Consider the following 16,140-nt stretch of genomic DNA (forward strand, 5'->3'; position numbering starts at 1 on the left):
GGTAGATGCCGATAGTAAATATATCGGTTATATATACCGAAATATATACAATGTGTATATACAAAAGTGGGGGATGTTAGTAAAAATGCTTATATCTCAAGAAGGGCTGGACCGATTTTGACACATTTTGTCAATTCAAAATGCCCTCTTGACATAAAAGTATAAAACCTAAAAAAAAAAAAAAAATCGCAGAAATATACGCCAATAATGATGTTAATTTAGATTTTGTAGTATTTTGTGACATTTTTTTTTATATTTTCATATTTTTTATCGCATGCGATTTTTTCAATTTGACTTATAATATTTTGTAATATTTTTTCACCATAAAACACAGGTTGGGGATATGATATAAGTATTGCAAATAACGTCCCATCCTCACGAAAATTTTCTCAAGGGTAGGGTTGGGCTCAGAAGGACTAGGCCTATTGTGTTCAAAGATGTCCGCAATATATTAGGGGTTGAAATGGACCAACAACTAAAAATTTTCCTGATTTTGCGGTCTTTATAAAGGTCACAAATAGAAACTAAAGGACACGAAATCTCGCATAAAGTTAGAATGAAACACTAATTTTGTGCGAAAAAATACCAGCATTACTTACAGGCGATATCCGAAGTACACAAAAGGCGAACTTCTGGCTTTTTTATGCTGATTTCGTTGACGAATATCGCCAAATATCGCAGACAAGCAAATCATATAGATGAGTTTAAATCTGAAGATACGGAGGGGCCTCTTGCTTTTGGAGATGCTCGCAAAACATTTGAGGGTTCAAATTAACCAAAAACAGAAATGTTTTTCCGATTATACAATTGAAGTCAATCGACACGCCTGTGAAGAGAGTTAAGGACAGGGAAGAATTCTAGCATTTTGGATGACCATTGGATTATATTTAGCTGTAAAAGGGACCACAACAACTAACAGCACGACGGAGTGCAAATGGGCAAATGTCCCTGGTCAAAATGCTAAGCGTAATATCTGGGCAGAGCTCTGTGACCTCATTTCAAACGTGAAATCTTCCAAAATGGATTTGGCCTTCTTCTTCTTCTAACATATTGTAGTGTTGTAGGGTATCACATGGTCGGCCTGCACGACTATAGCCTTTAATATTTTCATATTCTAGCTATTCTTAGAGCTAGACTGTGGACTTTTTATTTTTTTGGGGTATTTTAAATGCGAACTTAAAGAATAACATAGGAATCAATCTCTATCTATAGAAATCTTGAATTGTCGAATATTCTATATTTGACCCTTGACCAAAGATTTAATTAAAATGTTTACTTTTTTATAAGCAAAATGCTATTACTCTATGTTCCTATTTAAATTTTTTTAGCAAGTTTCACTTCAAACCCCATCATATTTCACAACGTATAAGCAATGCATATAATTTAGTCAGAAAATCAAATCGAACGTTATTATTGCCTTTGGTACGACATGAAGGACGACAATTTATGGACAGTCACGAAATCCCCAACATAAACAAACCATAAGCCACAGCAAAGTGTCCAAACGGGGAAAAACGATGAAAAAAACAACAACGAAAACATTTTTAGCTTTCTACAGTCAAAGCAAATATTTAAACTATTAGAATGTTTCAAAAAAAAAAAACTAAAATAAAATAAAAAAACTAAAAATAAAAAAATCGAACGAAATAGCTTCATTGCAGGGATTTTCACGCTGTTTTCCAGCAGATAAACAAAACGCGTTTTAATACTAGAGAAAATGCATGCAACTAAAACCTATGGTTTATTGGTGTTTAGACTTTTTTTTAAGAGAGAAACAATTCAATTGCATTGGGATTATCGTTGGAGAGAGAAAAAGATAGAGAGGGGGAGAGAGAGAGTAATAAAAGGAAGTATGAGTTTTGAAGTTCAAAAATACTTTAGGTACGTTTTTAGCTTGGGTGGCCATTGAAAAATTAGACGATACAGGGTGATATAAAAAACTGCAACAAAGTCAAACGCTATTATTTTTACATTTTTCTTTTAAATTTTATTGAATGAAAACAAAAAATGTCGGAAATAGCATCAAATGTTAGAATAAGTTTAGATTTGTTCGAATTGGTAACCTTTGGCATGAATTATGGCCTTCAAACGGCCAATTAAACCGTCACACGTTGCCCGACTGTTGCTCTGCGGTATTTTGGCCCATTTCCGGCGAAGCGCCTGCTTGAGGTGATCGACATTTTGGTATTTTTTAGTGCCAACCTTGCTTTCCAAAATACTCCAGACACAATAGTCCAACGCATTGGTATCCGGAGATTTTGGTGGCCATTGTGCGCTGGAAATGAAGCGAGGAATCACATTTTGTAACCATCCTTGGCGCGTGGCGCGTGCTGAGTGCGATGGTGTTGAGACCTGTTGGAATGTCCAAGGTCTGCGGCCAAAATGTTTGCGTGCCCAAGGCTTTAATACACTCTTCAGAATATTTTCGCGATAATATCCGGCATTTATTCTAAAGCCACTGTCGATTAATACGAGCGGAGAGCGATCATCGGCTGTTATGGCGGCCCACATCATCACCATGGCCGGCTCTTGAGTTCTGGTGGCCAATGGAAGGTGCACATTTTCAGCTGACCCCATTGGCAAGTAAACACGATCATTTTTTTTGTTTACAAACTGCTGGACAACGAATGTTTTATCATCGGAACCAAACCAAATTCGGCAATTCACCACTTTCGGCCAAGCGAAGCAACTCTTTAGCTCTTTTGAGTCTATTTTCTTTCTGTTGCGGTGTAAGTTCTGGCACTTTTTGGAATTTCAATGACTTTACCCCGAGCTCATTTTTCAATATTTGCCGAATGGAATATTGCGATATGTTTAGCTCACGAGCCATTTTTCGGCTACTGCGACGCAGGTTTCGATCAAGGCGCTTCTTTACTTTTCGAAGCATTTCTGCTGATGTTGCAGTTTTTTACATCTACTTCCTTGACGTCGGGCTACGCCACCAGTATCACGGTAACGAGCGATGGTACGAGACACAAAAGATTTATTCACATTTAAATGCTGGAGTGCTCTAACGTTAGCCACTTGGTTGGTGGTTTTCAAGCCAAATATAAAGAAATCACACTACAACGCTTAAATTCCATCACGAATAACTTTTTGAAAAAAATGTCTACTCCCACTACTCCATTAGTGACTCTCATTCCAAATTTCAAAATTCCAGTTCCATTGATTTATCACAACTCCAATTTGTACCTAATTTAAGACCATTTAGTATATATAAGTACGAATTTCCAAAGCTCGCTACATACCCAAATACTATCCTCCCACAGTAATCAACATTCCAAATTTTAAGAATCCACACCTATTGGTTCGCCCAAATACAATTTGTACTCAATTTGGTACGTTTTTGTACCTATAAGTACAAATTTCCAAAATTATCTACATTTCCCAATCCTACACTTCGACAGTAATCCAATTTTCAGGACCAAATTTAGTACAATTTAGTACACTTAAGTACAATTTAAAATTCCTTCTCTATTGGTTTTCCCAAAATTTAAATTGTAACAAATTTAGTAAGTACGATTTTCCAAAACTACCTACATACCTCAGTCCTATCATTGTACAAGGTAGAGCTCCCAGCTGATTAAAATTTTTTTCTAATTGTGCCCGACTTCTGCCAATTTTGTGTGTGTATTTGTTGTTTTGAAAAATAAAAACAAAACTTTTTCAAAATCAATGATTAGAAGGAACTCAAATTGCTGAGTGCGCATTAATAATATAAACCAGATTTGCCATGGAATTGAAAGATTGAACACTTAGGATCTTATTTTTGAGAGAACATCCAGGCATTTCATTCATATTTCGCGCTATTTTTTTTTAGAAATGTTCATTTTAGAAATGAACAAAAAATACCAAATAAATGAAAACAACTTGTTGCCTATAATTTTAAAAAATTCTGACAGGAAGCGGGCATAGCCTCAGGGCTGAATTTCTGTAGTTTTACGAAGCTGTTCTACCTCCTCATTGTACCATGAGTCCTACATGCAATAGTAGTCTTATTTTCTAATTTCAGAATTCCAACTCAATTGGTTCTTCCAATTGCACCAAATTTAGTACCATTTAGGTACACCTAAGTATGAATTTCTAATCCTACCTACATTCCTCAGCCATAGAATGCAACAGTAATTTTATTTCTAAATTTCGGAATTCCAACTCTATCGGTTAAACCAAAATATAAATTGTACCAAATTTAGTACCATTTAGTGCTTTTCGTGTACATAAGTAGAAATTTCCAATCCTTCACTCCGCCCGTAATGTTAATTTCAAATTTCAGAAATCACACCTCCATCCGTTCCTCCAAATTGAAATTGTACTAAATTTAGTACCGTTTAGTACTTTTCATATACATGAGTACACACTTCTAAAATTACATCGACTCTTCTTCTCAAACAAATTTCAAGTTTTTAGCTCTAACCGTCCACATGATACGAAATGGTACGAAATGTAGTACATTTTAGTACTTTTCGTACACTTATGGTGCGAATTTCCAAAAAGACCTTTGTTACATCCATTTAACACTCCATCGGTGACTCTCACTTCAAATTTCATAGTTCATTTCGTTTGTCCAATACAATGTATTCAATTCGTGGTACTTTTTCGTACACTTTTAGTACGAATTTCCACGAAAACCCAGCCTTATCATACGTCTACGCACCAAGACTGACCCTCGTACAAAATTTGAAAATTCTCAGTCAGTTATTTCACTACTCTGAAAATATATATTTAACCTAGATTTTGTAAGCCTATTTTTAAGGACTTCCAGCAGGCCCAGTCTGTACCCTTTAACCATTGTTGTTATTGGTAAAATTTTAACAACTTTTCAATCGGTAAAAGTTACAGAATTGGCTTCATTCCCGATTTGTTATTTTTTGCGGCAAAAACGCATTAATGTTTCAAATGAATATTTAATTGCCAATTGGATCATCATGTCATACCATCAAATATCCTTGAAGCTTTCACTCAAAACCCCAGAGAATATCATTAAATATAAATAAATTTGAAAAGACTACCATTCAAGTGATTTGAAAATTGTCACCTCAAAAGAATGGTAAACAAATGCGGCCATCTGACTTAAACAATGGAGAGGATTTAGCTGCGAATCCTCTAAAAGACGAACGAATAAAGACTCTTAAATTCCAGCCAGCGGTTACCGATAAGTAAAAACAAGAACAATAATTTGATTAGGCAACCGAAAACGTTTTGGAGGACAAACAAATACCTTCGAGTGACTGGCTGCCTCTGTTGCCTACACTTCTCTAATGGAGGAAAGTGGGGAATGGAGGAGCTGCTGGTAAAATTACATCTTTTGGATTTCCAAACAAATTCAAAACCAAATTTCTCCTCCCATTTTTTTCCACCATCAGGGCTAATGAATGGAAATGTTTTCCCTTAACATTCAAAAATGTTCAAAAGATTTGTGGCGAATGAGTCTGGGAATTCGGGTTGCATTGTTGCTACTATGCTAAGTTTATTTCCATGGAGGAATAGAAGTTAACACTTTGTTGTGGCAACGAGGTGGGGGAAGAGAATTAAAGGAATTATATGATATTCTCACATGAAATCATAAGAATTGCCCCAACAATTTTTCTACACTCCGACTTCAGAAAAAAACCAAACTAACCTTTCCACTGCCAAATAAAGTCAGTCGTAAATATTTAGTTTAATTCCGTTTCGTCAGGCGAAACATGACATTTGTGGTAATTGTTTTGTTCGAAAGTGTTTGGAAACTCATTTCGAACACAACAACGTAGCGCAAATTATGTGAACTGACTGTAAATGTTATGTATCGGAGAATGACAAACGTCAGTTTGCAATGAAAAATCGATCGGAATTCTTGGTCGCGCGTAATGTTATTGTTTTCAAATAATAAAAAAAAAAAAAAAAAAAATGAGATATTTATAACCGGTTTTAGAAGTGAAGCAAACATTAAATTAAAAAAAATAAACAAAAGCAAAAAAAAAAAACAAGTAAGCAAAGGCTACAGTCGAGCGGGGGCGACCGTTGAATACCCTACAACACTATAATAAACCATACAGTTTATATAGCCGAAATACTCGACAGAATTCCACAAGATATTGTAACAAATAATAAAAGACAACCATCAGGTTTCGTTCTCTAATTTTCGAATAATAGCAACTTAAATGAGCAAATTACATTTCCAATTTATTGGTAGATGTTGCACGTAAATGGTCTTCCTAGATCTGGAACCAATATTTCCCAAAGACCTATAATCTCTCAGAAGTGGCAAAATATTAACATTTATTGAGTTTTGCCTTGTTAAGGCGAAGATCAAATGTTTTATGATTTATGTGTTTGTTTTCTCTTTCGAGACGAGCTTAATGATCTGAAATTTGCAGTGAAAAGGAAAGTGTTCACTGCAATTTTCAGATCATTAAGCTCGTCTCGAAAGAGAAAACTAACACAGTAACATTTATTATTGATTTTTGACTGAAACGCATCTATATGAGATACAGACATTTCACTATATTCTTCAACGAAATCAGCGTTAACGAAATAGTCAGAAGTGCGTCTTTCCTGCATTTGTGAATTCTCCAAAGAATAAACATTTTCGTATTTTGTCTACAAAATTTGGCAAACTATTTCGCACATTGAATATTTTTGGATGGCCATCCAAAACTGCTTGGCTTTTGCAATGTCCGGTAACCACCATTCAAATGTGCGTGAGGATCGGGCGATAATTACGACCTGCTGACAATTTTGCAGTTTTTTGGACCATTTCAACCCCTAAAAATATTGCGATCATCTCCAAAAAGAGTAGGCTTCTATTCTGACCCTCATCTTATCTCCATGCAAAATTTCGTAAGGATCGGGCCATAAATGCGATCAGTATATGATATCCTGATATCCTACCTACTTAGTTTTGTTAGCTGTAGAAATATTAACAAATGTTTAATTCAAAATGAAAATATGCCAAAAATATGACAAAATTGAAAAAATATGAGAAAATTTTACAAAATCAATATTTTCATCTTTAGAGAGATATTTTTATGCGATTTTTTTAGACGTTTTTTTCTTTCCTGCCAAGAGGCCATTCTGAATTAATGAGAACTGTCGAAATCAGTTCAGCCGTTCTCGACATATAAGAGATTTTTCAAGCATATCTTCTTTGATAAACATATATATCGCACATATTTTGCTATATATCTGATTTCTTGGATGTTAACATCAATGTAAAGATCAGAAGTAACCTTGTCATGGCTTTGTGATTTCGCCGGGATTTAAAATATTCGCGGTTTAATGAAAAATTTTGAATTTTTTCAACAAAAAAGATATGGTCTATTTTACCCGCTAAATATTATCCGATGACCACCCAAATTGGTAGGCTTCTTCCCCGCCCTTAACTCTAGCTACATGCGAAATTCCGCGTCGATTGGTCTATAATTGCGACCTGTATAGCTACTGCAAAATCCGACATTTTTTCAGTATTTGGTCCATTTCAACCCCTAAACATTTGGCGATCATCTCCAAAAGAAATAGGGTTCTATTCTGACCTTAACCCCACCTTCGTGCAAAATTTCGTAAGGATCGGGCCATAATTGCGACCTGTAGAGTGATTACAAATTAACATGGACAGACGGACGGACGGACATACATAGCTAGATCGACTCAGCTCGGCGAGCTAGGAAGATCCATATATACTTTCCTATATGGGAAACTAATATTTCGAGGTGTTACATAATTTTTGGCCCAATCAAACTTATAATACCCCCAACACATAGTGTTGTAGGGTATAAAAATTAATTATGAAATCGATTATGAACATTTGTAATATTTGGAGAGTTTACAGAATTATTTTAAAATACCTCAGAGATTGTAATGCTACAGAATCTTAAAAATACGAAATATAGCCGTTTTATTGGGGTCTATACGAAGACGTGGACCTGCATAGGCAACTTTTGTCATAAGCTATTACAATATTCAAATATGAAACTTGAAAAAACAGGTAAAAAAACTTTAAGTTCGGCCGGGCTAAACTTTTAATACCCTCCACCTTAGGCTAAAGGAAACATTAGATGAAATTTGGCAAAAACCATTAAAATGCCGAATATCGGGAGGTACCGTTACATGGGGGCTATACCAAATCGTGGACCTATACATGCAATGTTTCGCCAAAGGAGCTAGAACCCATTATGACCTATAAATACCAATTTTCAGACAAATCCGTGAAAAAAATATGGCAAAAATCATCAAATTACCGAATATCGGGAGGTACCGTTATATGGGGGCTATACCAAAACGTGGACCTATAATTACAATTACTCGCCACACGAACTGGGACCCTTTATGATCTACAACTACCAATTTTCAGAGAATTTCTTGAAAAAATATGTCAAAAATCATCAAAAACCGAATATTTGGAGGTACCGTTATATGGGCACTATACCAAATCATGGACCCATACATGCAATGTTTCGTCACCGGAGCTGGAACTCTTTATGACCAACAAATACCAATTTTTAGACAAATCCGCGATAAAATGTAACAGCAACTATCAAAATACCGAATATCGAGAGGTACCGTTATATGGGGGCTATACCAAAACGTGGACCTATACATGCAAAGTTTCGCCACCGGAGGTAGAACCCATTATGACCAACAAATACCAATTTTTAGACAAACCCGTGAAAAAATATGGCAAAAATTATTAAATTACCGAATATCGGCAGGTACCGTTATATGGGGGCTATACCAAAACGTGGATCAATAATTACAATGACTCGCCACACGAACTGGGACCCATTATGATCTACAACTACCAATTTTCAAAAAAATTCTTGAAAAAATGTGTCAAAAATCATCAAAAAAACCGAATATTGGGAGGTACCGTTATATGGGGACTATATCAAAACGTTTACCTATACATACAATGTTTCAGCACACGAACTAGGAGCTATTATGACCCACAAATACCAATTTTTAGACATATTCGTGGAAAAATGTAGCAAAAATCATCAAAATACCGAATATCTGGAGGTACCGTTATATGGGGGCTATATCAAGGCGTGGACCTATACATGCAAAGTTTCGCCACCGGAGCTAGAACCCATTATGACCAATAAATAACAATTTTCAGACAAATCCGTGAAAAAGTCTAGCATAAACCCTCAAAATACCAAATATCGGGATGTACCGTTATATGGGGGCTATACCAAAACGTGAACCGACATATCTCATTTTCAATACCAACCATCCTAGACACAATAAAAATTATTCTGCTAAATTTTGACGCTCCACGTCAAACAATGTGAGCTGTATCGTGATTTCAACGGACAGGCAGACAGACGGACATCGTTAAATCGTCTTAGAATTTTTATTATGAATATATATCTACATTATGGGGTATACGACGAATATTTAGGGATGTTACAAACGGAATGACAATGTTAATATACCCTCCGTTGGTGGAGGGTATAAAAACCAAGAGAAATAGATTTCTGAGTTATGGATTTCTACTGAGGATCTCATGGATCTAATATAAAATAAGAAAACAGTACAAAATCTCCCCGAAATCAATAAACAAATCGATTATTTATATATTTCAACAACACTGAGATGGGATCTTTAGGATGGCAAAGCCTATCATACCATAACCTATGATATAGCATCTGAAATTAAACTTTTTAAAGAAAACAAGTAAAAAAAAAGCTATAAGTTCGGCCGGACCGAACATTGAATACCCTCCAGCATTTGGTACAAATTTGGCAATTTTCAAAAAAAAAAAAAAAAAAAAAAAAAAAAAAAAAAAAAAAAAAACCAGTAAAGAAAGTCCTAAAGTAGGGCGGGGCCGACTTTATGATACCCTACACAACTTTGCTAATTTAATAGAGCTCCGCATAACAATTAAAAGTTTTCATGGGAGAATTCCATCATACACGCTGTGATTATATTTGTAATTTAAAGTTCAAAGGACTAAATATGCCGAAGCATTTGTATCTTTTAAATTCGGACTTGTATTGCCCATTTGGTGCACAATTAATTTGAAATCGGATAAAGATATATAAGGAACTTATATCCAAATCTGAACCGTTCTCGATAAAATTTGGCAAAGATATTTCTGAGTTGTATTTGATATATTTTCCTGAATATCGTTGTTACGAAGTACATATTACGGCTGTGGGTAACAAATCGGATGAACAATATACATGGGAGCTATAGCTACATCTGAACCGATCTTCAACAAATTTGATATACTAGCTTCTAGACAAAATTCGGTCGCATGTGCCAAATTCCATCCGATTTGGGCAAATAATAGACGTTTGGTATACAATAAAAGGTAAATCGGACGAAGTTATATATGGGAGCTATATCCAAATCTGAACCGATTTCGAAAAAATTTAGCAAGGGTATTTCTGAGCTGTATTTGATATATTTCCCCTAATATTGTTGTTACAGAGTGCATATTACGGCTGCGGAGGACAAAAATAACAAATCGGATGAACAATATATATGGGAGCTATATCTATATCTGAACCGATTTCGATCAAATTTAGCATACTTATTTTCAGGCCTAATTTGGTTGTATGTGCAAAATTCCATACTATTCGGGCTGATATTACACGTTTGGTGCACAATAAAAGGCAAATCGGACGAAGATATATATGGGAGCTATATCTAAATTTTTACCGATTATCTCCGATTTCAATAGGGTTCGTCCTTGGGCCAAACCAATGATTTGTGCAAAATTTCATATAAATCGGATAATAAATGCGACTTGCATTTTGATCACAAGAATACATGGACAGACGGACGGGCGGACAGACGAACTGACATGAATAAATCAACTCAGAAAGATTCTATGGAGATCCTCAAAAGTAACTATGGGTCTATCTCGTTTCCTTTTGCCTGTAACAAACAAATACACAAAGACATAATACCCTTACCGCTATGTGGTGTAGGGTATAAAAAAAAAAAAAACAATAAAAAATCAACAACTACTATAATATCATTGGTAGAATTAAGTTATTTTGGATTAGAAGTAAAACCGCAAAAACAGTGATTAATAGAAGAAGGAAAAAATGTAAACTATTAAAAAAAGAAGAATAATTTGAAATAAAAAATTAATTATGAAAATTTGTAATATTTGTAGAGTGTATAGAATTGTTTTCAAAAATACCTCAGAGATTGTAATACTACAAAATCTTAAAAATACGAAATATAGCCGTTATATTGGGGTCTTTACGAAGACGTGGACATGCATATGCAACTTTTGTCATAAGCCACTACAATATTCAAATACGAAACTTGAAAAAAAAAACCGGTGAAAAATGCAGCAAAAATCATCAAAATGACGAATATGGGGAGGTACCGTCATATCGTGGCTATACGAAGACTTGGACCTTCATAGACAATTTCCGTCACGGGCTGTAGTACCCATTAGGAACGTCAAATACGAAATTTCAAACAATTTCGGTGAATATTGTACCTAAAATCGTCCAAATACCGGTACTAACATATATGGGTCCTATACGAAGACTTGGACCTGCATAGACAATTTTTTGTCACAGGCTGTAGTAACTAATAGGAATTTCAAATACAAATTTTCTAACAATTTCGGTGAATAATGTACCTAAAATCGTCAAAATACCAAATATTGGGGGTATCGTTGTTATATGGAGGCTATATGAAGCCGTGGGCCTGCAAAGACATTTTTTTGTCATAGGCTGTAGTATCCATTACGAACTTCAGATACGAAATTTGAAACAACTCCGTTGAAAAAACGCCATAATATCGAATAACGGGGGTTCCCGCTGTAGGTGGGCTATACGACATCATGGTCCTATATAGACTTTCTTCTTCCAGGTGGTAAAGTGCTTAGATAGAACTTCTAGTATGGATTTTTAGATAATTCCACTAAAAAATGTAGCTAAAATCGCTAAAATATCGAATATTTGGAGATACCGTTATATCTACCGCGATATCTTGGACCTATATAGACAATACTCTTCCAGGATGGAATTCCTTTTGTGGATTTTCAGACAATATCATTAAAAAATTTGGCTACAATCTTCAAAATATTCAATATCGGGTGGTACCGTTATATGGGGGATATACAATATCATGGACCAACCATCTTCGAACTTGACCTGTCGCAGACAAAAGAGCTTCGTATCTTTATTCGTTTTGAATCTAGCGTGATTACAATAGGCGGACCTAGCTAAATCGTCTTATAATTTTACGCTGATCTAGAAAATAAATTCTTTGTTGGGTCTAAATTTATTATTTCGAAGAGTTACAAACCGAATGACAAACTTAATATACCCTCCAGACTATCAATATCTCAATTCCAGATACCAACAGTATTCCGCCCCTGTACATTCATATAATACTAAATTTGGTACCATTTAGTTTTTTTTTCGTACAAATATAGGACGCATTTCCAAACCAACGCCAAATATAAACCACAGACAGCAACAGTGACATCTGTATCAGATTTCGGGATTCCAGCTCTATCCTTCTACCTCATACTGAATTTAGTACCATTTAGTATTTTTTGCCCAAATATAGTACGCATTTCCAAACCACCAAACCACATATCAAATTTCAGAATTTTATCTCTATCCCCTCATCTAACACCAAATGTGTACTATTTAGTGTGATTCGTACAATTATAGAACACATTTCCGAAACCAACTCCAGGCTACACATGAACAACGACCCTTATACCAAACTTCAGATTTCAATCACTCTGTTCACCACATACCAAATTGTACCAAAAATGGTACTATTAAGTACTTTTCGTCCAATTGTGGAAACCCTTTTCAAAACGAACTTTTTATCACAAACCAACAACCAAAAGGGCTCCTATTACCAAATCCCTAAACCAAACTGTTCCAAATTTGGTACCATTTAGTGCAGTTCATACACTTGGTACTCATCGCCAACACTACCTTTAATTATCAAACTTTCTTTCCAAACTTGATTCTCATAACAAATTTCAAGTTTCTAGCTTCATTCGTTGTCATAATACCAAATGGTACCATTTTAGAAGTTTAGTAAAATTTTCGAACATTTCCTAAATTTAAAGTTTCAATTTCTAATAACCTATTGGGGCATCTATCCTGAACTCCATTAGTGACTCTCATTCAAAATTTCAGAATTCCAGCTCCATCGATTTATCACAATTGCAATTTGTACCTAATGTAGTACAAATAAGTACGAATTTCCAAAGTTTCCCCAATTCTACACTCCTACAGTAATCCCAAGATCAAATTTCACTTAAACACAAATTGTGTCAAATTTAGTACATTTAAGTACAAATTTTCATAACTACGAACATCACACAGTCCAATAGAAATCCTATTTTAAAATTTCAGGATTCCAACTCTACTGGTTCACGAAATATTTAAATTGTACCAAATCTAGTACCATTTAGTACACAAAACTTCCAAAACTACATATATTCCTCAGTCCTAGAATGCGAAGTAATCGTAGTTCTAAATTTCAGGATTCCAACTCTACCGGTTCATCCAAAATTTAAAGTGTACCAAATTTAGTAAATGGTACATAAGTGCGAATTTTAAAAACTACCTAAATTCCTTAGTCCTAGAATGCAATAGTAATTTTATTTCTAAATTTCAGAATTCCAGCTCTATCGGTTCACGCAAATCGAAATTGTACCAAATTTAGTACCTATAGTACTGTTCGTGCACATAAGTAGAAATTTCGAAAATTGCCTCCGTATCCCATACCTACACTCCGCCAGTAATGTTAATTTCAAATTTTAGAATTCCAGCTCCATCCGTTCCTCCAGATTCAAATTGTACTAAATTTAGTACCGTTTGTACTTTTTTATGAATGAGTACTTACTTTCGAAACTACTTCCTTATATCGATCCTAGATTTCCATTTAAAATTTAAAGTTTTTAGCTACAGTAGTACATTTCAATACTTTTAGTATACCTGTGGTACAAATTTCCAAAAACCCTTTGGAACATCTATCATACACTCCATCGGTGACCCTCATTCCAAATTGAAGAGTTCTAGCTCTACTGCTTCCTCAAATACAAAGTGTATCATATTAAGTACCTTTTAATACTTTTCATACCATTCTTGTACGAATTTCAAAAACCCAGCCTTATCTGACGCCTTCGGACCAAGAGTGACTCTCACCCAAAATTTGAGACTCTTGCTTCAGCCTTAAGTCAGTCAATTACCGCCTTGACCCCATTTGAGGGTTCAGGTACCAGAGAAAGAGTGGCCAATATTGTCGATTTTCGGACATGACCCTGATTTTAAACTTTTGGGTCAGATGAACCGGACCATATGGCCTATCTTTGAACTCGATCGAAGTTGAACCAATATTTGACAATATGTCAACTTTTGGGTCAGAAGGAGATGTATGACCCATCTTCGAACTCGATTTAAGTTTGGCAAAAACATGATAAGACATGATAAGTTTAAAACCAATTGGATACTATCCTTGGGAGTTATTTTTCGATGGTATGTATAGATCGACTACAAATGTCCTGAAATAGATTTCTTTGAAAAAATCATTACAACCCTGAATTTGATGAGTTGCACTTTGAACGTTCGATCCAAAATATATTGCTTTTATGGCCCAGAGGGAAGAGGGTAGGGTACGTAATCTTCAAAGCGATATTCGTTAAATGATTATCACAATTCAAAATTTTAAATGTTTTCTTCCCAATTTTATCACACCACCCTCTTTTCACATTATATCCTCTCCATTTGAAACATGTTGTTAACATTATTCAGCCACCTCCCCTCCCCCCAAAAAGGAAAAAAGAACAACTCTATAAATCCCTTTCGTGTTGTACAAATAAAGCCCCTCGATTCTCTCACCCATCCCACTCCACTCCACCCCACCTCGACCACCAAAAGTAAATAAACAAACCATGAAATCTGTAAAGCAACCATACGACTACCAGCCGAATCCTATCGAAGCGACGGAGATAAAAAACGGAAATATGCAAAACAAATCTGTTAAACCAACAAAAACAATAACAATTTGGAGAAATATGAAGTGCAAAACAAGACAAGCAGAGAGAGAGAGAGAGTGAGATAAGTAAACTCAAAGGAATGCCAAGAACAACAATTGTTTGAATGCTCCCGAACCACACCACCTCTAAATTCGATTTACAAATAAAAGCGAGTTGAAATTTTTACAATTCCCCGAGTTGTGGCTTTGAGACTTGGATGCTTGGCAGGCCAGGCCGTGATTCGTTGGCGAGGGATTATATCTAAATCTTGGAAATTCACATGGAAAATAGTTGTCATCGGCATCGGTGGTGTTGGAAGTGTTACCAACAACAAACAATAACCAATTCCGCTTTTTCTCCACATACTTAAAGACATGTGTAAAGTTTGCTTTTAGTTTGGATTTAGTTGAAATCCTATTTCCTCGAACAGCTTCTTGGAGTGTTTTGGGGGTTTCTTTGGGGGAAAAAATAAACTTTTTGTGTTTCCAAAGACCAGCAACACCATGAAAACCCCTTTTGAGGCATTGTTGTAGGAATGGATGGAAAGAGGGGTTCAATTCTCAAGACATTTCCAAATGAGTTAAGCAGAATTGAACACAAATATGAATATATAATTGTGGGGATGGTGTTATTCTGTGGCTCTCGAGGGCATTTGATAAAGAGTTTTATTTTCCGATGGAATCAAGTTAAGATTTAGTTTCTTTTCAATTTATTGAGAAACTGTTTTGGGGCGTTTTTGTGAATTATGTTTTAAATGTGAATGTGGTAAGGAAAATTCGGAAAGCGTGGAATATGCAAATAGTTATTAATTTTTTATTTCTTTCAGCCTCTTTGCTACAATGGGTATAAATTATTTAATATGGCTAAAGTGTAACTCATCGAAATGTGCTTTTTAGACCCTAGGGCTCTTTGTGCGAAATCCTTGGCAGGACATTTGAAGTGAAAGTGGTAATGAAAGCCTCTCGAAAAAAATATGCGATTTTGTGCAAACTTTCAACATGGTAAAATGTTTGTCAAACTTAAATCGAGTTTAAAGATAGCATTGAACTTCAGGTAATATGTCGAAATTTTTAAAAATGAAAAATTAAATAAATAAAAAAGTAAAACATATTTTCGGAAGCAAAATGTTAACATTAACAAAGAAGCGAATAATAATCGATTTTAAAACAAGTTAGCAAGTT

General features: G+C 35.1%; 1 protein-coding gene across 1 annotated transcript in view; it reads left to right on the forward strand.

The window, feature by feature from the left end:
- Window positions 1-10,921: 10,921 nt before the first annotated feature.
- The window catches only part of LOC101891936 (nitric oxide synthase), a 143,333-nt gene continuing 138,114 nt past the window's right edge, over window positions 10,922-16,140 (forward strand). The window contains exon 1 of the mRNA XM_059125611.1: window positions 10,922-10,969. The gene's annotated coding sequence lies outside the window, so the exon portion shown is untranslated. The remainder of the gene's footprint in view (window positions 10,970-16,140) is intronic.

The sequence above is a fragment of the Musca domestica genome, unplaced genomic scaffold (assembly GCF_030504385.1).
Source record: "Musca domestica strain aabys unplaced genomic scaffold, Musca_domestica.polishedcontigs.V.1.1 34, whole genome shotgun sequence".
Taxonomy (NCBI): domain Eukaryota; kingdom Metazoa; phylum Arthropoda; class Insecta; order Diptera; family Muscidae; genus Musca; species Musca domestica.